The sequence below is a fragment of the Mizuhopecten yessoensis genome, unplaced genomic scaffold (genome assembly GCF_002113885.1).
Source record: "Mizuhopecten yessoensis strain PY_sf001 unplaced genomic scaffold, ASM211388v2 scaffold11145, whole genome shotgun sequence".
Classification (NCBI taxonomy): Eukaryota; Metazoa; Mollusca; class Bivalvia; order Pectinida; family Pectinidae; genus Mizuhopecten; species Mizuhopecten yessoensis.
In genome coordinates this window covers 3,252,040-3,277,270 of record NW_018408902.1, presented here as the reverse complement: position 1 = coordinate 3,277,270, position 25,231 = coordinate 3,252,040, and the positions used below count along the sequence as shown (strand labels likewise).

The window sequence follows — 25,231 nt, the reverse complement described above, 5'->3', positions numbered from 1 at the left end:
TCTTTTCAGAAGATTTACTTTGAACTTTTCACTCCTTTGGTCTGACATTTTACAAAAGTCTTTGGGCGACTTATGGTGTAATGACTGTACACTTGTATTAGATGACTCAAGTTTCCTTTGGGGTATGGGGTGTCGAGTTCATGTAATTGTTGTAATTTGTCAATGTAAGTTTTAATGATCAAACTGATAAACACATCTATATAATGACAGGTTGAATTTTTTTTATCTTGTCAATAATCACAGAGGTTTAGGAATTTAAACAGCCATTTAAATGTTTATTCAAAATACATATAATACAAATTGTTTGCATTGAAAGAGAAATGTATTAGAAAGGCAGATATTTAAAGTTCTAAATAGAAAAAAGGCCATATCTATATTCTGTAATTAAAGTGAAGGGTAAAGCCTGCCTGAATCTGTTATAACTAGATGAAAGGATTAAAATAATTCACCATAGCTAAACTTTGGGTGATCATAGATTATTACGGTTTGTTTTGACCCAGGTTGGTATTAATGGTGAACACTGAGATTTTGAAAGCTAGGTGTTGCAATGGTATACCAACCTTTCTTTTTAAATAGGATTGTGTATACATTGACAGAAGTGTTCAAACACTTCACACGTATTCAATTGCTGAAGAGGCATATACATGTTATATCATGAATACACTAAACATGTCAATACAGTTTATTTATGGAGCTGTTGATAGTGCTTACGTCATACAATGTCTGAAAAAATAACAACTTATTGGATCTGATGGTATTTTAACTCATGAGGAATGATCTGGTACATATTGATGTAATATTGAAGAATCTACAAATTGGGAATTCAATTTACACTTAAAGCAAAAAAGGTCAAACAAGGACAACAGTCTAAATACCGTACCACTGTATCGAACATACTTCTGATAAGGTTCTAGGAAGGGACGTAGAAAATCTATGGGATCATCGTACATGATATATTGATAACGCATTAAACTTTAAACGTACCGTAAATATTCTTTTTTAGGGTTAGAAGATAATATCAAGAAACGGTTATGCACTATCCACAAGAACACATCATAGCACTTACCTTAACACACCTTTTGTTTGGTTTTACTATTTCTGCTGTCCGTTATTTCTACATAGAGTCTGCTGCAGTTCCTTGGTGTTAGATATTGACTGCTCAGTGCTGTGTATAATAATTACCATATATTTATGATACATTAGTTCATGTGTCCTGATAAAGCATTTGACAGAGAATTTTTTATCAAGATCAAAGTTAACTGTTCCTAACATACCTGTTATGGTTAACTTCAGCGGTATGTCATGATAAACATATTTTATGTGTTTAAACCATATGTATCTCCTGTTTAGGTCACCTGAGCTTTAGCTCAAGTGACCTATAGCTGTCCGTCTTCGTCCGTCGTCGTCCGTCGTCCGTTAACATTTTACATTTTCAACTTAAGCTGAAATACTGGCAAAGGGATTTCATTAATATTTCATGGGAAGGTTACTGACATCTCCCTGACCAAGTGTTGTTATTTTTTGGGTCGATCAGAAATCCAATATGGCCGCCACGGACGCCATTTTGAAAAACCATTTCAAACTTAAAGTCAAGTTCTACTGGGCCGATTGAACTGAAACCTGGTAGGAATGATCGACTCGTGGTCCTGGCAAAGTGTTGTTATTTTTCGGGTCGATCAGAATTCCAATATTGCCGCCATGGCCGCCATTTTGAAAAACTATTTCAAACTTAAAGTCAAGTTCTGCTGGGCCCGATTGAACTGAAACTTTGTAGGAATGATCGACTCGTGGTCCTGACGAAGTGTTGCTATTTTTCGGGTCGATCAGAAATCCAATATGCCCGCCACAGCCGCCATTTTGAAAAACTATTTCAAACATAAAGTCAAGTTCTACTGGGCCGACTGAACTGAAACTTTTTAGGAATGATCGACTCGTGGTCCTGACGAAGTGTGGTTATTTTTCGGGTCGATCAGAAATTCAATATGGCCGCCACGGCTGCCATTTTGAAAAAAGTATTTCAAACTTAAAAACAAGTTCTAATAGGTCGATTTAACTGAAACTCGGTCTAGGAATGATCAGCTCATGGTCCTGACAAACTTAAGTTAACGTTATACTTAACTATTTTGTACTCAAATTGGTACATATTTCAACAACAAAAATAAATACTGTAGGACTCAGGTGACCGTTAAGGCCCATGGGCCTCTTGTTATACTGTAATGTTTTATGAGTACATTCACTAGGTCTCATTCAATTTTCTTTTTCATTCCTGTGACTATAAGGAACAAACATGTTACAAATGTTGTCATTTCTGTGACTGTTGTCTATCTTCATGTCACAAATGTTGTCATTTCTGTAAATGGTGTCTATCTTCATGTCACAAATGTTGTCATTTCTGTGAATGGTGTCTATCTACATGTTACAAATGTTGTCATTTCTGTGAATGGTGTCTATCTACATGTTTACAAATGTTGACATTTCTGTGAATGGTGTCTATTTATATGTTACAAATGTTGTCATTTCTGTGACTGTTGTCTATCTTCATGTTTACACATGTTGTCATTTCTGTGACTGTTGTCTATCTTCATGTTACAAATGTTGTCATTTCTGTGACTGTTGTCTATCTTCATGTTACAAATGTTGTCATTTCTGTGACTGTTGTCTATCTACATGTTTACAAATGTTGTCATTTCTGTGACTGTTGTCTATCTACATGTTTACAAATGTTGTCATTTCTGTGACTGTTGTCTATCTACATGTTTACAAATGTTGTCATTTCTGTGACTGTTGTCTATCTACATGTTTACAAATGTTGTCATTTCTGTGACTGTTGTCTATCTACATGTTTACAAATGTTGTCATTTCTGTGACTGTTGTCTATCTACATGTTTACAAATGTTGTCATTTCTGTGACTGTTGTCTATCTACATGTTTACAAATGTTGTCATTTCTGTGACTGTTGTCTATCTTCATGTTACAAATGTTGTCATTTCTGTGACTGTTGTCTATCTTCATGTTACAAATGTTGTCATTTCTGTGACTGTTGTCTATCTTCATGTTACAAATGTTGTCATTTCTGTGACTGTTGTCTATCTTCATGTTACAAATGTTGTCATTTCTGTGACTGTTGTCTATCTTCATGTTACAAATGTTGTCATTTCTGTGACTGTTGTCTATCTTCATGTTACAAATGTTGTCATTTCTGTGACTGTTGTCTATCTTCATGTTACAAATGTTGTCATTTCTGTGACTGTTGTCTATCTTCATGTTACAAATGTTGTCATTTCTGTGACTGTTGTCTATCTTCATGTTACAAATGTTGTCATTTCTGTGACTGTTGTCTATCTTCATGTTACAAATGTTGACATTTCTGTGATTGTTGTCCATCTTCATGTTACAAATGTTGTCATTTCTGTGACTGTTGTGTATCTACATGTTACAAATGTTGTCATTTCTGTGACTGTTGTCTATCTTCATGTTACAAATGATGTCATTTCTGTGACTGTTGTCTATCTTCATGTTACAAATGTTTTCATTTCTGTGACTGTTGTCTATCTACATGTTTGCAAATGTTGTCATTTCTGTGACTGTTGTCTATCTTCATGTTACTATCTACATGTTACAAATGTTTACATTTCTGTGATTGTTGTCCATCTGCATGTTACAAATGTTTACATTTCTGTGATTGTTGTCTATCTACATGTTTGCAAATGTTGTCCTTTCTGTGACTGTTGTCTGTCTTCATGTTATAAATGTTGTCATGTCTGTGACTGTTGTCTGTCTTCATGTTATAAATGTTGTCATTTGTAAATATGTGACTGTTGTTTATCTTCATGTTTACACATGTTGTCATTTCTGTAAATGGTGCCTATCTTCATGTTACTATCTACATGTTACAAAAGGTGTCATTTCTATGACTGTTGTCTATCTTCATGTTACAAATGTTGTCATTTCTGTAAATGGTGTCTATCTTCATGTTACAAATGTTGACATTTCTGTGATTGTTGTCTATCTACATGTTACAAATGTTGTCATTTCTATGACTGTTGTCTATCTACATGTTTACAAATGTTGTCATTTCTGTGACTGTTGTCTATCTTCATGTTACAAATGTTGTCATTTCTGTGACTGTTGTCTATCTTCATGTTACAAATGTTGTCATTTCTGTGACTGTTGTCTATCTTCATGTTACAAATGTTGTCATTTCTGTGACTGTTGTCTATCTTCATGTTACAAATGTTGTCATTTCTGTGACTGTTGTCTATCTTCATGTTACAAATGTTGTCATTTCTGTGACTGTTGTCTATCTTCATGTTACAAATGTTGTCATTTCTGTGACTGTTGTCTATCTTCATGTTACAAATGTTGTCATTTCTGTGACTGTTGTCTATCTTCATGTTACAAATGTTGTCATTTCTGTGACTGTTGTCTATCTTCATGTTACAAATGTTGTCATTTCTGTGACTGTTGTCTATCTTCATGTTACAAATGTTGTCATTTCTGTGACTGTTGTCTATCTTCATGTTACAAATGTTGTCATTTCTGTGACTGTTGTCTATCTTCATGTTACAAATGTTGTCATTTCTGTGACTGTTGTCTATCTTCATGTTACAAATGTTGTCATTTCTGTGACTGTTGTCTATCTTCATGTTACAAATGTTGTCATTTCTGTGACTGTTGTCTATCTTCATGTTACAAATGTTGTCATTTCTGTGACTGTTGTCTATCTTCATGTTACAAATGTTGTCATTTCTGTGACTGTTGTCTATCTTCATGTTACAAATGTTGTCATTTCTGTGACTGTTGTCTATCTTCATGTTACAAATGTTGTCATTTCTGTGACTGTTGTCTATCTTCATGTTACAAATGTTGTCATTTCTGTGACTGTTGTCTATCTTCATGTTACAAATGTTGTCATTTCTGTGACTGTTGTCTATCTTCATGTTACAAATGTTGTCATTTCTGTGACTGTTGTCTATCTTCATGTTACAAATGTTGTCATTTCTGTGACTGTTGTCTATCTTCATGTTACAAATGTTGTCATTTCTGTGACTGTTGTCTATCTTCATGTTACAAATGTTGTCATTTCTGTGACTGTTGTCTATCTTCATGTTACAAATGTTGTCATTTCTGTGACTGTTGTCTATCTTCATGTTACAAATGTTGTCATTTCTGTGACTGTTGTCTATCTTCATGTTACAAATGTTGTCATTTCTGTGACTGTTGTCTATCTTCATGTTACAAATGTTGTCATTTCTGTGACTGTTGTCTATCTTCATGTTACAAATGTTGTCATTTCTGTGACTGTTGTCTATCTTCATGTTACAAATGTTGTCATTTCTGTGACTGTTGTCTATCTTCATGTTACAAATGTTGTCATTTCTGTGACTGTTGTCTATCTTCATGTTACAAATGTTGTCATTTCTGTGACTGTTGTCTATCTTCATGTTACAAATGTTGTCATTTCTGTGACTGTTGTCTATCTTCATGTTACAAATGTTGTCATTTCTGTGACTGTTGTCTATCTTCATGTTACAAATGTTGTCATTTCTGTGACTGTTGTCTATCTTCATGTTACAAATGTTGTCATTTCTGTGACTGTTGTCTATCTTCATGTTACAAATGTTGTCATTTCTGTGACTGTTGTCTATCTTCATGTTACAAATGTTGTCATTTCTGTGACTGTTGTCTATCTTCATGTTACAAATGTTGTCATTTCTGTGACTGTTGTCTATCTTCATGTTACAAATGTTGTCATTTCTGTGACTGTTGTCTATCTTCATGTTACAAATGTTGTCATTTCTGTGACTGTTGTCTATCTTCATGTTACAAATGTTGTCATTTCTGTGACTGTTGTCTATCTTCATGTTACAAATGTTGTCATTTCTGTGACTGTTGTCTATCTTCATGTTACAAATGTTGTCATTTCTGTGACTGTTGTCTATCTTCATGTTACAAATGTTGTCATTTCTGTGACTGTTGTCTATCTTCATGTTACAAATGTTGTCATTTCTGTGACTGTTGTCTATCTTCATGTTACAAATGTTGTCATTTCTGTGACTGTTGTCTATCTTCATGTTACAAATGTTGTCATTTCTGTGACTGTTGTCTATCTTCATGTTACAAATGTTGTCATTTCTGTGACTGTTGTCTATCTTCATGTTACAAATGTTGACATTTCTGTGATTGTTGTCTATCTACCTGTTACAAATGTTGTCATTTCTGTGAATGTTGTCTATCTACATGTTTACAATTTCTATCATTTCTGTGAATGTTGTCTATCTACATGTTTACAAATGTTGTCATTTCTGGGACTGTTGTCTATATTCATGTTACAAATGTTGCCATTTCTGTGAATGGTGTCTATCTACATGTTACAAATGTTGTCATTTTTATGACTGTCAACTATTTTCATGTTAACAAATGTTGTCATTTCTGTGACTGTTGTCTACTACATGTAACAAATGTTGTCATTTCTCTGACTGTTGACTACTGACATGTTTATAAATGTTGTCATTTGTAAATATGTACATATTTAATATGATATATTAATTGGTACAAATAATAAGATAAAACAAACAATTTCTTATGATTTTCAAGATTTTATTTAATAACTCAGAAGCATGATGATTTATTGCATGAGGATACAGTTGTATTTGCAGAAGTATTGAATCAAAACTTGTGAATGAACAAACAGCCATTTTCCATCAAATTCAAAGATTTTAAGAGAGATATAGAATATTGATAATTCAAATATTATCTTCAGTACACTTTTTAAATATATTTCTATCATCACACAAACCTGTTTGGGAAATAAATTGAATTAAGACCATGACATTGAATGGTAGAACTTTATAATTTCTTGTTATTTCGCTTGTTTATTATTAAGCCCTGAAATAATTAGAAGGATTAATAGTATTACAGTTTTCACTCAGTATTATTTCATCTTTTGGTCACCCTTACTTGCCTTTTTGCTTGATGTCATATAGTCCCATATTATTCTAAATGAGAAATGAAATAATGATAATTATGATCATTATATTTGGAGGGCAAAATAAAAAGATTGCATAACAAAAAAATCTCAAGTGAAAACACAGAATGATGACCAGTTCCTTTTAATTGATGCTAGCAAGTAAAAAGTCAAACTATTTGGATGGAGAAAAAGACTGCTGATTAAGCGAATAGTTGACTTATTTACTGGAGAAAAAGACTGCTGATTAATCGAATAGTTGACTTATTCCATTGAGAAAAAGACTGCTGATTAAGGGAATAGTTGACTTATCTAATGGAGAAAAAGACTGCTGATTAAGCGAATAGTTGACTTATTTCATTGAGAAAAAGACTGCTGATTAAGCGAATAGTTGACTTATTTAATGGAGAAAAAGACTGCTGATTAAGCGAATAATTGACTTATTTCATTGAGAAAAAGACTGCTAACAACAAGAAAGTTTACTTTTCTTCATGATGAACATTGCTACTACATCTTGCCAAGGTTAACCCTTTCACTCTATGTAACTTTTGTAGACTCTACCATGCATTGATATGGATGAGTCCATTACAGTCTACAGTGGTGAAAGGATTAATTGCAATTTTTTGGTGGGCTATTTAAATCACCTTTTGTTTGTTTTTGGAACTGATCGAAAAATAAGATGGCTGATGAAGGGCCATCTTGAATTGTGAGAGCCAGAGACTGCGAGCAGTATTTCACAGAAAGTATGTGGAAAGTCATTATTAGTATGAAGTTGTAGAACTTTTAGATATTTACCATCTTTTTTAATACACAGTCAAGTGTGGCATTGTCAGAGGAGGAGTTTTTCAGAGCCCAATTGGCTGGACTCTTGGTTTCATGTACCATGTATGATTCCCAACAAAGTAAGACTCAGATCCGTCTCTATCACAGGAAATGTTACCTTTTATTTGCTATTATGTTCTTGGTAACTATTTAGTCGTTTCATGCATCATGTATGATTCCCAACAAAGCTAGACTGAGATCCATCTCTACCACAGGAAATGTTTTCTCAGGTCTATTTGACACATATTTTACTTGTATTTACTTGGACACAAAGTTTATTTATTTATCAGACAGTTTTTTGTTTAACTTGTGTATATTGTAGAGAGAAGGCAAACGATACCAGCAAGAAATACTACATAGGCAACTTCCTGTTTATAATTATTTATTAAGAGGCTAAGTGGAGTCTGTCACATGACATTGTGACAGGCTAGGTGGAGTCTGTCACATGACTTAGTAATAGGCTAGGTGGAGTCTGTCACATGACTCAATGAGAGGCTAGGTGGAGTCTGTCACATGACACTTGGAGCCTGGTGGAGTCTGTCACATGATGTTGTGACAGGCTAGGTGGAGTCTGTCACATGACTTAGTATTAGGCTAGGTGGAATCTGTCACATGACTCAATGAGAGGCTAGGTGGAGTCTGTCTCAAATTAACTTCATAAGAGGCTAGGTGGAGTCTTTCACATGACTCAATGACAAGCTAGGTGGATTCTATCACATGACTCAATGACAAGCTAGGTGGAGTCAGTCACATGACTCAATGACAAGCTAGATGGAGTCAGTCACATGACTTAGTGACAGGCTAGATGGAGTCAGTCACATGACATGGTGACAGGCTAGGTGGAGTCAATCACGTGACTTAGTGACAGGCTAGAGGCTTAGTGGAGTAAGTCACTGCTATCAAAGTAATAAGTTGACCTTTTTAATGGTGAAAGGGACTCTGTTAACTAAGTGAAAGCTGTCATATTAATTGAGGGCCTGTATTCATGAAACCTGTTTCATGTTCAATCATGGATTTTGTGATCAATCCTAATTTCTTGTTCTGGTTATAGATTAATGATAACATCTGATTTAGTCAATGGTTAGGACAAAGATTTGGAGACTTGAGGCCCAATACAGTGTTCAGTGTTTACATTGGACCTTTTGGTTGTTTGATATGATTTGAGTGATCGAGTTAGAAGAAAGATGGTTTGAGCACATGATCCATGCTTGAGCTTGATAAGTTAACCGTTTCATGGGCCCAGGACTACGGCAACACAGTGAAAAGTGGAACTACTTAAAAAAGAATGAGACTGCTAGAAAATGGAAAAATTGACCAATTTAATGCAGAGTAGGACGCCTCTAACACAGGGAATAGTTGAACTATTTTATGGAGAATGAGATTCTGCTAACAAAAAGATGGCAAACAAGACTTAACTGATTTACACATCTTGTCAAGGTTATAATAGCAAGGATAAACTTGTTATCAACAGAATTATCAGCCATCTTCAGTGAAACTTACTCTGGATACATATCTTTATCGAGACTATTTTATGTAGGTATCTTATTATCACGGAAGATTCATAATTAACTGAGCTTTGATTTATAATTAGTATTGTTTTTTTGTTACCCTGCCAAATGTGGCATTGTCAGAGGAGGAAAATTTCAGAGTCCATCTGTCTGGTTAATGGCTTTGAGCACCATGTATGATTATCAACAGATCCAAACTTAGATCAGTTGCCAGGCTAGGTGGAGTCTATCACATGACTTAGTGGCAGGTAATATAAGTCGGAGTCTGTCACATGACTTAATGACAAGCTTGTTGGACTTTATCACATGACTTTAAGGGACAAGCTAGGTTGNGGGGAGGGGGAGGGAAGGATTTTATTCAATAATTTGTATGCATTCTTATGTAAACATGTGGTAATGGTGTACAGTATTGGTCTGCCAAATAAAAAATGTGCAATACACAACACTTCAAGTCAGTGCTGGAAAGGCTTATATACAATGTTTCAAGTTAGTTGACAAGAGGTTGACTGAGTGTCTTTAACAGTTTGAAAAATAAATATAAATGTAAGTTATCTGTGTGCACGAGTAGGAATTCTGTGCACATGAGTTCCCTGTATTACTGTCTCCCATTGTGTTTAGTAGTTCGTGCTTCAGGGATCTAGTATGGATGTACGGGGCTGGTAAATTATTGTGATTTCCCTTATTTAGCATGGGCTTAACCTGTATAGATATAGTTATATTTACAGTTTTGTCTGAGAGACAAAATGCAACCATATGGGAGAGATATTTGAAAGGGCGTTAAATTTATTAATCATTAAATTATGGATGTGCGCTTTAGGCAAGTGTTATTTTCGTGATCACAGATTGACAACTTATCAGGTACATAGATAATTTGTGTACATAGATCGGAAAAGTGTACAGGGATGACTAACTGGTACGCACAGACCGGTAACTTGTGCACAGATTAACAACTCATATGCACAGTCCTGCCATATCAGTGTGAAACAATATCCTGTACAATCCATTAAAGTAATTTTTGATTTTCCAGGCTGCAACATTTTGCTGAATATTTCCTTGCCATGTCGTATCACTTTTGAAAGACAGCGTCAGATTAAACTAGCGAAAATAACCGACTAATCAGACATTGTCTATCAGTAGTGATATGAAACTTCATGGAAATTTTGATTCAGCAGCTTGGTTTTGGTTTATTAGTGTTTTACGTCCTATTTACAGCTATTGATCATTTAAGGATGTGCCAGGTTTTGATGGTGGAGGAAAGCTGGAGTTCCTGGAGAAAAACCAGGTCCGACCTATGGCCAGTGATTTTTCTCCGAGAACTCCTGCTAGGAACTTCACAAAGTGCTTTCAAATTGATTTTGTGCACTATGTGTAACACTGTTGTCGTTGGGATCATGGTCTTGATTGAATCTTCATAATAAACATGTATCTATAGAAGCTTTCAAATGGGCTTTTTTCAATTTGATATTTCCATTTTGTTTCTTATGCTAGTAAAAAAACTTCTCTATTCAAAACTCTGAAGGTGCCGATTTATCCCAAACCCAGTAGCCATTTTTATCACTAGTATCTGTTGATCTGATCTCTGATTTCTCAAGTGAAAGACATGAGGAAATTGTAAACTTTCTTTATAGTCTTAGTTCCTGTCAGGTCTTTATAGCTATAACACCACTACACAGATAGCTAGGGTTTAAATTCTGTCTTAAATTTGTAACACTCCTCCCTCACTACAGAACAACAATAACCAGTTAGGTGTGTAATCCTAGCTTTGTGATATTGACACTAAAAAGCTTAACCTCTAGTTCTGCCTGTGTACAAAGCTCCACCGAGGATTTCACGGCTCACAGATGTACCAGTAGCTGTTATAATGTGGCTTGATGTTTGATTTACTTTTTATATGTATTCGTCAGGAAAGGCATTTACCTTGATTTTGAAACAAAACCCCTACAAGCAATCCCTATAATTAAATACAAACGTGTTCTGGGGGCTGTGACAACTCCTACTCACATTTCTAAGCGTGTGTGTGTGTAATAAATAATTGGATGTTGAACTGTTAAAGGGGTGCCATGAGTAAGAAGGATATAACACTAGTACTGGAGAAGGCATTCTTTCACTCATTTGTAACCTTTGTGTTTTAGTGTACCAACTACTTAGTAACTTAGTACAGTGAGAATTCTTACAAATTAAGGGATAGAGAAAATGCTAGAAGAAATGCAATGTGGTGTAGATTATTTGAACTATTGGTAAGCCTTGGGAACCATAGGACGCAACATGGAGGGTATTGTCTTAGCTGCTTGTAACCAGGGGAAACTGTTGACTTCAAAATGGAGGGAATTGTCTGCAGTAACCAGGGGAAACTGACGACTGCAACATAAAGGAAATTGTCTGCAGTAACCAGGGGTAACTGTAGACTGCAACATGGAGAGGCTTGTCTGCAGTAACCAGGGGTAACTGTAGACTGCAACATAAAGTAAATTGTCTGCAGTAACCAGGGGAAACTGTCGACTGCAACATGGAGGAGATTGTCTGCAGTAACCAGGGGTAACTGTAGACTGCAACATAAAGTAAATTGTCTGCAGTAACCAGGGGAAACTGTCGACTGCAACATGGAGGGGTTTGTTTGCAGTAACCCAGGGGAAACTGTCGACTGCAACATAAAGGAAATTGTCTGCAGTAACCAGGGGAAACTGTCAACTGCAACATGGAGAGGATTGTCTGCAATAACCAGGGGAAACTGTAGACTGCAATATGGAGGGGATTGTCTGCAGTAACCAGGGGAAACTGAAGACTGCAACATAAAGGAAATTGTCTGCAGTAACCAGGGGAAACTGTCGACTGCAACATGGAGGGGATTGTCTGCAGTAACCAGGGGAAACTGTAGACTGCAATATGGAGGGGATTGTCTGCAGTAAACCAGGGGAAACTGAAAACTGCAATATGGAGGGGGTTGTCTGCAGTAACCAGGGGAAACTGTAGACTGCAATATGGAGGGGATTGTCTGCAGTAACCAGGGGAAACTGTAGACTGCAAAATAGGCTGTTGAATAGTGAAGGACAAAGCCATACTAGGCCGGTAGCAGTGGTCTACTCTTTTCATATTCTACCACAGTGTTCAAGGAAATTTATGCTTGGATGCCGCTTCAACCCAAGAGAAACCCCCTTGATACCAGGGATGCTCACAAAGACTTGAGAGAGAGAGTCTGCTCCAGTGGGGGACCAAGATAAGATTGCCACGAGTGCCATATGTCTTTAATATACTGGTGAGAGAATAGGCAAAATGGAAACTGAATGCAAAAAGATTGCCGATGACAAACCAAGTTAACTGCTGAACATGTGGAGTAAAATGTCCACCACTGAATCACATTTCTTAGACAAAATTCTTCAATAGCAGACTAGACATTGAAGTGGAATGAACACATCGTTATATCCTGTCTTAAAATGTTATAAAATCAACAATAAATTTTTATCAGGATTAAATTTACATCAAGAGTAAGTTTTTACAATACACGCTTTAAATATCAAGAATAAGTTTTAGCGATATAAGTTTATATCAATAGTAACCAGGGGAAACTGTCGACTGCAACATGGAGGGGATTGTCTGCAGTAACCAGGGGAGACTGTAGACTGCAATATGGAGGGGATTGTATGCAGTCACCAGGGGAAACTGAAGACTGCAATATGGAGGGGAGTGTCTGCAGTAACCAGGGGAAACTGTAGACTGCAATATGGAGGGGATTGTATGCAGTAACCAGGGGAAACTGAAGACTGCAATATGGAGGGGATTGTCTGCAGTAACCAGGGGAAACTGTAGACTGCAGAATAGGCTGTTGAATAGTGAAGGACAGAGCCATACTAGGCCTGTAGCAGTGGTCTACTCTTTTCATATTCTACCACAGTGTTCAAGGAAATGTATGCTTGGATGCCGCTTCAACCCAAGAGAAACCCCCTTGATAACAGGGATGCTCACATAGACTTGCGAGAGAGTCTGCTCCAGTGGGGGAACCAAGATAAGATTGCCACGAGTGCCATATGTCTTTAATATACTGGTGAAAGAATAGGCAAAATGGAAATTGAATTAAAAAAGATTGCCGATGACAAACCAAGTTAACTGCTGAACATGTGGAGTAAAATGTCCACCACTGAATCACATTTCTTAGACAAAATTCTTCAATAGCAGACTAGACATTGAAGTGGAATGAACACATCGTTATATCCTGTCTTAAAATGGTATAAAATCAACAATTAATTTTTATCAGGATTAAATTTACATCAAGAGTATGTTTTAACAATACACGCTTTAAATATCAAGAATAAGTTTTAGCGATATAAGTTTATATCAATAGTAAGTTTTAACGATATAAGTTTATATCAATAGTAAGTTTTAACGATATATATTTATATCAAGAATAAGTTCTAGCGATATAAGTTTATGTCAAGATTAAGTTTTTACGATATATATTTATATCAAGAATAAGTTTTTACAATACAAGATGATATCAGGAACAATATCTGTAATTATTACTCCTGGCAGAGGAGGAACATGCAACACTTGTACTGAGTACATCAGTCAAGGAATAGTATTTGAAACCTGAGTTAAAATATCGGAGACCATAAACTTAGGCAGACAGAAGAGAGAAAGTTCTACACAGTGGTTTTCTGCTGTAGTAAATGTGAAACATTCAAGAGAAGACACATTTTATAACCTTATTCCATTTCATCAGCATTGATGCTGAGCTTCATCTCAAAAGGGCCATTATGCTGCATGTCACTTTATAAGATTTACCAATAAAAATCTTAAGATGAGGATAAACAACAGACAAGATGGAAATGAAATGCAAACAAGACATATACTGTACAAATTATATAACAGTTTACTTTTTGTACTAGTTTAATTTTTTGATACTTTATACAAGAGGTGACTTGCAATTAATATGTAAGTACCAGTGGAGGATATAGGCTAATACTGTTATGAGTGCCAGTATAGGCAAGATGGAAATAGAATGCGTATTAAGATGATGGCAAACATTTTTTACATACAATTTTTTTCTATCATCATGTTCATGAAAGAAACTTTATACAAATTCTGATATATTATTGAAAGAATTGTTTCAGGAGACGTAGTTTTTAGCAGAGGAGGAAAAATTTGCTGAATGATGCCATGTACCATTGACATCTATCCCCTATGAAAGTCTAAAGGATTAGAGAAGACAAAACCGTTAAAGTACAGTCCATTTGTTAACTTATTCACCCCTGAAGACACATTTGAACTCTTCCAACTCAAAAGTTCGAATATTTCATTATGAAATTTCAGGGGTAAATGAGTTAACATCATCAAGTAATAATGTTGATACCCCTTTGCTAAAAAAATGGATTCTAGAAATTTCTTCAGAACTTCTAGAATCCAGCTAACTTGATTAGTTTTATAATATTTATTTATGTATATATTTAAATATATCAATTTTTTATTTATATTTATAGAGGCAAGGGTGATGTATTATTATCATATGAGTAATTCAATATCTACTCCATTTAATGACCTTTTTTAAGAATACAAAACCTGGAGTCAAAAAATGCACTTTTTGTCGTACATTGCTACATTAATAGCACAGAGGAAGATCATTAACGACCATTACAGAAATGATCCTGCGATACCTACCTTCTATGAAAGTTTAGATAGCCAAGACAAACATCTAATATCTTGAATTATTCAAGATTTGAATTCGTAATATATTTTCATACGTGTACCTAACTGAATGTGAAGTAAAAACGCCTTTTGGAGAGTTTGATGATAACTTTGAAAAGGTCAAGTAACTCATTCACCCCTGAAATTTCATAATGAACTATTCCAACATTTGAAATTGGAAGGATTAAAATATGTCTTTAGGGGTGAATAGTTAAAAGTCCTGCCAATGGAAGACCTAATTCTTAATTTTCGAACACCTGATGGAAAATGGCTGTTTATCATTTGAGAATAAAGCACTACTAATAACATGTCTTTATCCACAATACAGCGTTAAGAATAGCACAAGTGTACAACAATATAGTTTGTCATGTAAACAGTTTCTACAAACAAAATGATAACCATCTATGACATCAAGAAAAAACTAGTGGTATCAATTTTATTATCTACATTCATTTGATAAGACTAAGTAAAAGACTTTTGATTAATGTTTACCTTTGACCCTAAATTCAACAGAAATGTTGGTACCCAGCGTGTAGTAGCATGTTAGTTTTAAGCGTGGCAAATGACTAGGGTCAAAATACAAGGGAAAGGTTTTTTTGTCCATGAGATGCGATTCCAAATAGGAAAAATAGAAAATGTCTGGGTCTGCCACCGATACATAGAGCTTACTACACACTGTTAACATTCAGTTTGTTGTACAATAAGTTAAAAAATAATATCTGAACAATGAGATTGATCGCTCAATACAAACAATGTTAAGTGTAGGTTTACAATACCCCAACACTGGAGCGATTCTCAATGAAACCTTAAACCAAACCTGTAGTTCAAAGCTGTAAGACTGTTTTATTAACAGGTGTTATGCAATTGATACAGAAGAAAGGAGAGTACATTTATATGTACCTGTTTTATGTCCTGTAAACTGATATGTGGTTTTTAAAACCCTCCAACTAGAATAAGGAGTATATTTAGGTCAATGGCAGAGTGGATTCTGACATCATTGACACACAGGCCTTCATTGACATGTTCCATCATGATTTTATAGCCCAAAACATTTAATCCTTTTTATTTTTCCCCTGAAAACGCTGACACTTGATTTCACTGATACCTGACTTGACTTAATTTAAAAAACATGCTTCATCATAATTTTATATCCCCAAAAGTCTGGTTCTTATGTATTTATCCCTGACTATAATGACACCTGTCTTTTCTGACACCTTTCTTAATTAACATGCTCCAGCATGATTTAATATCCCAAAAATTTTGATTCTTTAATATTTTCCCAATCTATAATGACACCTGTTTTTACTGACACCTGCCTTAATTAACAACCTCCAGCATGATTTAATATCCCAAAAATATCCCTGTCGTTACTGACATGTGTCTTAATGATCCCATTTAAGATTAACTTGAGCATGACACGGTAGGTAGCAGATGGATACAAAAAGTCTGTCCTTACATTTCACTGTTACAATAACATACAGCACCAATATATAAAAGTGGTTTAATCATGTTTTTTCTCTGTGCTCTGAATCACTTAGATTGAATCTAGTTGTTGCAGGATAATAGCCAGCACTATAAAAAAAGGTGGATTCAATTGATTTCATTTATACTGTTCGGTAAAGCATTCAATCAAAACACATTTTATCATATTTTCAGAAAACTAATGTACCGCAATATAATAAAATTACACAATGTACCAGGAACCGTTTGTCCAGTCAGACTTTCGCCCGCCCAAACTGTTCCCCTTCATTGGCAGAATTCAGAAGAAATTTTGCACCTTTCACATGTAATGACTATATGAATTAAGTATGGTGTGTATGAATATTTGCTGTCCGTTAAAATTTCGCCCTTATTAATGAGGGCAAAAATTAAAAGACGAACGAATAAGCTAATATTTCGTTCATCATTTCACACTTGACTTTGTTTTTAAGGTAATTTGATATTTTTTCAAGGACCCTATAAATTATAGGATTAAGGCTTAGGATGTGTTGATGGTGAATCATTTACAAAAAGCTAGGGCAGAATGAGTGTAGCACTGTAAGTGTGTATTACCTTGGACGTAACATGACAGTATTACACAGATATAAATACACAGATGTAACTACAGACCATGGTAGATCTGAGATACAATTACGTCTACTGGGTGAATATGCCACGATCTTTCCCAGCTTTGAGCGGCTTCAGTATTTGAAGAGCAGTATAGACATTCGTTTCCTAAAACACGGGCTGGATACAGAGACAACCAGGCCGGTGCCATCTAGATTGCTGGGACAATTGTACATGGTACACAGGAAAACTGCAATATTGCATTTTCATCAAATACCTGTTTTCCAGTGCTTGCTAATTCATAGCTTTGAGTTGATTCTTCCAAAAAGTCAAACGTTTCATTTTCTTTGTGTAAAGAAGGACAGAAACTGCCAAGTTTTCTTAGTGATGAAATTCGTTTCACTGTAATCCACTTGTCCAAGCCCATTTTGCAGTGATGCTGTAGCTACGAAGAGTTCACAGATATATCCTAGAAAAGGAAATAAATAAAAAAACCTTCATTGCCATATTTATATAATTTGCAATTGATGTGTTTTTCTGGCAGGAGCGAGTAGAAAGTTCACTTATGCTACATAAACATTAATGATCTGAGGTCAAAATGGTGATGTTGATGATCTGACAATGGTCAGAGAAGAAAACTTTTCTGCAAAAAATAAATAAGTTGCCAGGTATTGGCCACATGTGTGGTTTATCTCTGGATACCATCGACCCTTCTTTCACCACCAAAACCTGGCTCATCCCTAAATGACCGTATATGTAGTTGTTGATAGGATGGAGAGGAAGAACAAACCGAACAGATCAAATGTGAAATTAGCATATATTCTTGTAAGTGTGATAAATGGGATTCTAAATTTATTTTCCATTTCATAGCAGATATTATCCCGATTTCTTTTCTGTCTGACTCCGCTAAAATAAGCTTTTTAAAGTGCTCACCAAATAATATACAAGATTTCTTTAATTCTGTATGCACAAATAATTCACTTCGGCAAAACGCTATATCTATAAAGTTATATAATACTAACAGGTCAACATTACAGTATCCCTATATACAAATCGACGGTGTCAAATTTACTGTTTACATGTAGTGTGAGGGAATTTTCTAAGAATTAAGAATTAAGAACTGGCAAATGTCTGCAATTTCAAAATATAAATACGAACTAATTCTGGAAACAATGTTTGCGAAGAGTAGTAATGGTGAGATTAATATACTTGCAGGTGTTTGGTGATAGGGACTAACAGTAATTGATTCTGGTACTGTACATTTAATTGAACCACTATCGGTTTCTCTAGGGACACATGGAATGCTGTGTTTATGATTAAATCATTATCACATACCTTAATTGATCACACTTCAATCGGCTCAACCCAGCACAGTGGCTACATGTCTGTGGTATGTCGGCTGGGAACAATGCCTGGTTTAACATTTGGTGCAGAGTCTGGTGTCTGGCTCCAGGACAAACACTAATTGATATGTCATCAAATCCTAAAAAACAACAACATTGTTCCTAGTTTGAAATCAGAAAGCATCGATTATAAATACCTAGAAAATAAAATTGATTATATAATGTGTGCATTCAGCCTGTTTTTTGTCTTTGTGTTGGTTGTGTGTTTGTTTTACCAGAGTATTGATAAATTCTGTCACACGGATCAGAGACAGTGACATAGATAGAAATATTCTGCCATAATTCTTCAGTTACTGACATGAATAGCAACCAACAGGGTAATAACCCACAGGTAACCTTAATAACTTAGGTTACCCAAAAACCTACAGGATTGTTCTTCGTAGGTTCCTAAAATCTTACAGGGTTATTTTTTGTAGGTTCCTCAATAACCTACAGGGTTGTTTTTTGTACGTTCTTCAAAAACCTACATGGTTGTTTTTTTGTAGGTTCCTCAATAACCCACAGGGTTGTTTTTTGTAGGTTCCTCAATAACCCACAGGGTCGTTTTTTTGTAGGTTCCTCAATAACCCACAGGGTTGTTTTTTGTAGGTTCCTCAATAACCTACAGGTTTGTTCTTTAAAGGTTTCACAATAACCTACAGGGTTGTTCTTTGCAGGTTCCTCATTAACCTACAGGGTTGTTCTTTGTAGGTTCCTCAATAACCTACAGGGTTGTTCTTTGTAGGTTCCTCAATAACCTACAGGTTTGTTTTATATACACCCGTTGAAATTCGACGGGAGTATTATGGTATAGTGTCTGCGTCCGTCCGTCCGGTTAAAGTTTTGGTGCAAGTTTTTTAAGTGGTGTACATGTTCAGTCAGATCATGTGTTATTGTCCTAATTTTTGGCATGAATGTTCATGTGGGGTCTAACAAGGTCAATATGGATTTAATTTGGTAAAAATAATTCCTATTTTTGTAAATTTTGGACTTTACTTTTTTGGAACAAATTTTACCAAGTCCAAGAATATTTTGGCCAAGTCTTTACAAGGGTCTGATAATCAAGATGGCAGATGCTGAATTTGTCCTACATTTCCCATTCCCATTCATCTTTGGTGGATCCAGTAAAGAAGAATTGCCGATAGTGAGAATACAATTCCTATTCATGACTGATTATCATTTTTCTACTGTTGTGAAAATTTGTGGTTTAATTGCCAATTGCCAATAAAACTGACATGTCTATAAAACTAATATAAAATATGTTTGTTTCCTGTTTGCCTACCATCCCCAATTCAAAGTAATTGAAAAAGAGTTAAATACTGAACAATAATAATAAATTACACATTGCCAGAATCAACCCAAAATGCAACAGGAAACACATATTTTGTACAGACTGAAAAAAATGTAATTCTGAATTAAGACAATCACTCAATTCACACGAAGATAATTTTAAGCACAAATTTAGAATCTACTCAGATTCAATATGTATCTACATAGCCAATTATGGTAGACATGTCCCTATAAACCCACAAGTCAAATCCAATTAAGGGGAGTCAAAAACAATAATAATATCCTCTCAAGGGTCTACTGCATGCCCTGATTAAGAGGCATTAGGCAGTAGATTAGCAAAGAACCAATTAACATTACAGTGATGATAATCACTCTTGGTAACAAAAGCATCAGTGCAAGCATTTTTATCACATAGACATGACACTGGCTACCAGGTACTTTAAATATCAAACAAACAAAAAACCATTGGATAGGGTCAGACGGGCGTATTATGCATCCGTTTGTCGTGCTCTTGTTCTTTGTAGGTTTCTCAATAACCTTCAGGGTTATAATTTGTAAGTTAACATAAATCGTGCAGTGTCACAGTGTGTATCATCAAACTTGTAGAATTATAACATGGACAGTGCGGGGTAGGACAATTAAATATCTTACAGGACCAAACAAACAGTTGACAAGTCCAAACAAATATAAAAAAAGAAAGCTTACTTTGAATTACACTTTTATTTAAGTTGTTCTCATTAAGTTAAATCATTGCTCCGTTCATTGTCTTGTAAATGAAGGATATCCAGACGTCCTTATCATATGAAATATTCAGTAACTGTAAGCAACATTACAATGTTATTTTTTTTACTATCAAATTGCATTGGTTTATATACATTTCTTTATATTTGCTTGTATATTTTGTTCCTGAAATCAGGTCTCATATCAAATTTGATATGACAAATACGATATCCGGACGACACTGGTAGTTCAAAGTACATTGTATAACCCTAAAACCTGCAGTGTTAAAAGTTATAGGTAGCTATCAATTCTACAGCAGAACAATTCGTAGGTACATACTGTTATCCTAAACTTACTGGGTCATATTTTGAGCCTCAATCTCAATTTCTATGATTTTTGTTTGTGCAGTCAAAGACTGTAACTATACCCAACAGTGGTATTAGAAACGAGCTGGCCACGTGTCAGAGTTGTGTCATCAATGACCCCTGTGATCATGTTAGCAATAACAGCAGGCCCTTTTGTTGGCTGACTGCTGCATTCACTTACACAGGGCTAAACCTCTTACATTGTTGGAGTGACAACTTAACAGCGTATGTACGTGTTAATGTGATTTGATCCGATCGGCCACATTCATCAGCACATGCAGTTCCACAAACTTGATTTAAATCATTCTGGTCCAAATAGAGATAAGAAAGGAACAATGTTGAGCTAACAAAACAGGTTGGGAACAAAAAAAATACCGGTTTACAGAGATACAATACCTCTAAACAGGGATAACCTGGAATGGAAGTATACAAAAAAAATGTATACAAAAACTGCCGGTAAAAATTTATTATGAAAATTTGTATCTTCCAGCAAATAGGAAGATTTAATATTGATAAAACAAGATGCTAGTATGTAATGTTTGCAGAACCTTTTGAAAACTTGACTAATTCAGCAGCCATTTTGAATATCCTCTATTTCTTGCAACCTCTACACAATGCTAAAATTTGATCCTAAAGGTGTCGCTGAAGATATCATCATTTTTACCCGTAGCAATTTGAATTTTTGGTGTGCAAGTTTTAATTTCAATGTCCATTGTAATAAAAATATTATACTCCAAATGGGAAAATTGTACAATGAATACTTGCAATCTAACATAGAGCATTTTCAACCAGTGAATTGGCTGAATATTTCTTTTTTCTGAGATATGATGATATCATCTGAACAAACAGCTAAATAAATACCAGTTAAAGTATTATTTAACCCCAGGACGTACACACACAGGCTGTTTAATCTCCCCCCATGGACATTTCTAAAAGCTGGCAAGTATTATTACTTATTTAAGTCAACGGAGGAACTTTTTGATTTTGATTACACAAAGGGTGAAAATTAAATACAAAAAACCCAATACGACTCAGAACAAGCCAGTGAAACAGAACTCTGTTCCCAACCATCATCAATGATATATTACAACAATTTTCACAGAAAAGAAAGAATTAAAAGAAATTAAAAGAAAGAATTAAAAGAAAGAATTAAAAGAAATTAAAAGAAAGAATTAAAAGAAAGAAAGAATTAAAAGAAAGAATTAAAAGAAAAGAAATAAAAAAATGCTTAATTAGAAGTAATGTTTATTAGTTTTTAAAATTAATGTTACTTCAGGTTTGAAAGATATTGATTTGAAATTAAAAAATATAAGCTCAGAATTATACATGTCTGACTTAAATAATTGTTTACACTGAAAAAATGCTGCCAGTTCATCTGAAATTATAAGAATTTATACTAAAATGTTGCTATACTGATTTCTTTTTCTATTGTACTTACAACTCAGATGTCAGAAAAAAAAATTTCGAAAGAATTTAAAACGAACACATCGTTAAGTGACGTACATGTACAAAACTATATAATATCTTGTAATGAACCAAACTTTTTTTGTTATATTAGAATCTTCATTCAAAAGTGTTTTGAACAGAGTAAGGTGGACTTGCAATGTTTCATAATAATGTTTATATATAGTTCTTTAGCTTTGTTCCTTGGCATTCAATCCTTTGAATGTATATTGTTTGAATGAAAAATGCAGTTAAGTTAAATTTGAATTTGACAATTTCATAACAGGAGTTTGTAACAGCACCAGGAAGTGTTGAGAAATATGACAGTTGACAGTTCAGGTACTAAATACACTGGAAATAGTGGCCTGAAGTGGTAATGCAATACAATTCAATCTTTTCGATATTAGTGACTATCAATATATCATTATAAAAATACTATTGAAAATAACACCTATAATAACTCTTAAGTGTTTCAAAGTCCAGAATTGTAAAATAGAACAATTTAAAATCTCTTTCTTCAATAAGACTACTATTGACTGGAACCATATCTGACCGACATCTCCACGCATAGTACCACGTACGGTGGAGAGTTTCAAAGGAACCCTCACCCTTCAGAACTACTAGACTACCTAGCTCCCCTCCCCCGACGCGATACATGTCCTTAGGGATGACTGCGCCGTATACCCACAGATACAGATAATCTTTGTTAGAGTGTAAATTAGTGTTAATTATTTTGTAACCTTACATTTGCATTTGTTATATACAGTTGGTTGTAAAAGCCTTAAAAGGCTTGTGTTGCCATGTTTGTAAATGTACCGACTATATATATAAGATAAAGATTACTTGACTTGACAATAACCACGATCTCCTTGTGTTATGAATTCTTCATACATTATACAAGAAATACATATTTTGTTCAAAAGAATCAGAAACAGTCAATTTACCTGTGTGTGGTGCTGATCTTAAAAGTCAGAGGTTTACTCTGCAATATCCAACCCTACTTTTGTACAACCTTATAAAACACAGTACCACGTTGAAAGTATTGTTTCAAGAATAACATCCCTGATCACCAGAATGAAAGACATACTTTGTAGAAATGCAGAGAAGTTTCTCACTAATCTCACTAACTGTTGACATGTAAAGACGACCGTCTGCACATCCCCTAACGGTCACGTTTTTCCCTGAATTTGATTTGCCTTTTCAACATTTCTCCCACAGCACAGTAGACAGAGACTAGATCTAGAATTCACCCGTAATATAATCAAAAAGTATCTCCATAACATATGTCAGACACCTTGACAGAGAGTCAATGATCCCAATAGATATAGGCAGTTAATTATACTCGCCATTAGATAAGTATAGGCTCCTCCCACAGATATAAGGTTGGTACATTTCAGCCAATCAAATTACACTACACCTTTAGGTTGACAGCTGACAATTCAACCTGCTAGTTCTGTAAGCCATGTGTGCTGTACATGTATTGGTGCACGTTGAATGTACATAGTCAATGTTGTAGCCTGTTTAGCCCGAAATAACAGGCTATTTAAAAGAAGCTGTTGTCTGTTACTGTGACACTTAAAACCTCCAAAAGTGCCCCAGTCGTAACGCTCATTGATCTGGCAGTGTCTCACCAGGAGTCATATTACCAAAGTGTGCAGCTTTTAATATTGACCCTAAGGTATGCAGACAAGGTCGACCCTATCAACAGAATTGTCACAAAAACATATCACTTACATAACAGTCTTGTTACATGTATTTATAATTATGTAAGACACACTCAAAGATGAGAAGTTTGTCAACTTACAGAGAAAACTTTAGGATTTGGATCCTCCTTATGATGATCACAATAGTGGTTTTTAGATTTTTACACCAAAATTTTTGCAGGAATGTCATTTAGTTAGCTACTATCCTTCCCATGTATCCTTCACCCATACATTTCTCTTAATTGGACTTGCCCAGTCATTGATTTGGTTAAGATTCAAATGTGGGATACATTGGTATTTTCTCTTGCTAGTTGGTGGCCCCTACCAGAGTCAAGCATGTAATTTGCAATAAAAATAGCCTCAGCTACTGTATTTGTAAACACGGTCAGCACATGATAGAGGATCACTGGGTCTGATGCTGGTAGAGACGTTATCTGTGTTCACTGTCAGCTGTGATTAACTTGTAAACTTTTAAACCTTTTAAACTATTTACCATATTTGCCAAAAGTAGCACCAAGGGCACTTGTTCAAAGTGAGATGTATATTAGGATAATAAATAATCTGAGTTATGTTAGAAAAAGTTGTGCAACTTCAACCGGTAATATCATAGAAGAGGACAAAAAACATTTGATTGTGGCTGGTCAGGTTTTAAGACCCCACTTCACCGAAGTCCTGTAAGCCATGATCACCTGATATATAAATCACTGCTTAATACCATTCACTGGGTCTGGTCACAGGTCTGCGAGAGGGGGGTCTATAGAATTTCAATTCCTTCCTCAAAAGGGGGACGGGGCTCTCATTAGAGCGAATACAGTAATAATGCTATCGTAGCATTCTGATAAAGGATCCATGCCAGTCTTAGGACTGTCACCTCAGTGTACTGTATATGTAATATCTGTTTATAAAAATAAACTATAATACTTACAGCAGGGTTAAGTTGCCGCGATATTCATTTAGATTTTTAGCTCACCTGGCCCGAAGGGCCAAGTGAGCTTATCCCATGGTGCAGCGTCCGTTGTCCGGCGTCCGGCGTCCGTCAACTTTTTCCTTTAAAATGCTACTTGTCCTGAATGGCTCAGAGGATTTTGACCAAATTTGGTCAGGAGCATCATTGGCCAAAGGGTTCTCAGTTTTGTATAAACGAAGGGTATAACACCCCTGGGGGCAGAGGGGCGGGGCCAAATAGGGGGAAAATAGGTAAATCTTTAAAAATCTTCTTCTTCTCAACCAATAGAAGGATTTTGACCAAATTTGTCCTAGAGCATCTTTGGACAAAGGAGACTCAAGTTTGTATAAACGGAGGGTGTGG

At 35.2% G+C, this 25,231-nt stretch overlaps 1 protein-coding gene and 1 long non-coding RNA gene across 2 annotated transcripts in view; one reads left to right on the top strand and one right to left on the bottom strand.

Annotated features, from left to right (window-relative positions):
- LOC110466754 (ranBP-type and C3HC4-type zinc finger-containing protein 1-like) overlaps positions 1–25,231 on the top strand; it is a 134,552-nt gene that overhangs the window by 22,629 nt on the left and 86,692 nt on the right. The window lies entirely within an intron of this gene.
- On the bottom strand, positions 9,638–23,891 carry LOC110466755. Its single transcript, XR_002464772.1, has 3 exons — positions 23,164–23,891; positions 18,355–18,502; positions 9,638–17,488 (listed from the first exon to the last, which is right to left on the bottom strand). It is a non-coding gene; the product is annotated as an uncharacterized LOC110466755 (long non-coding RNA).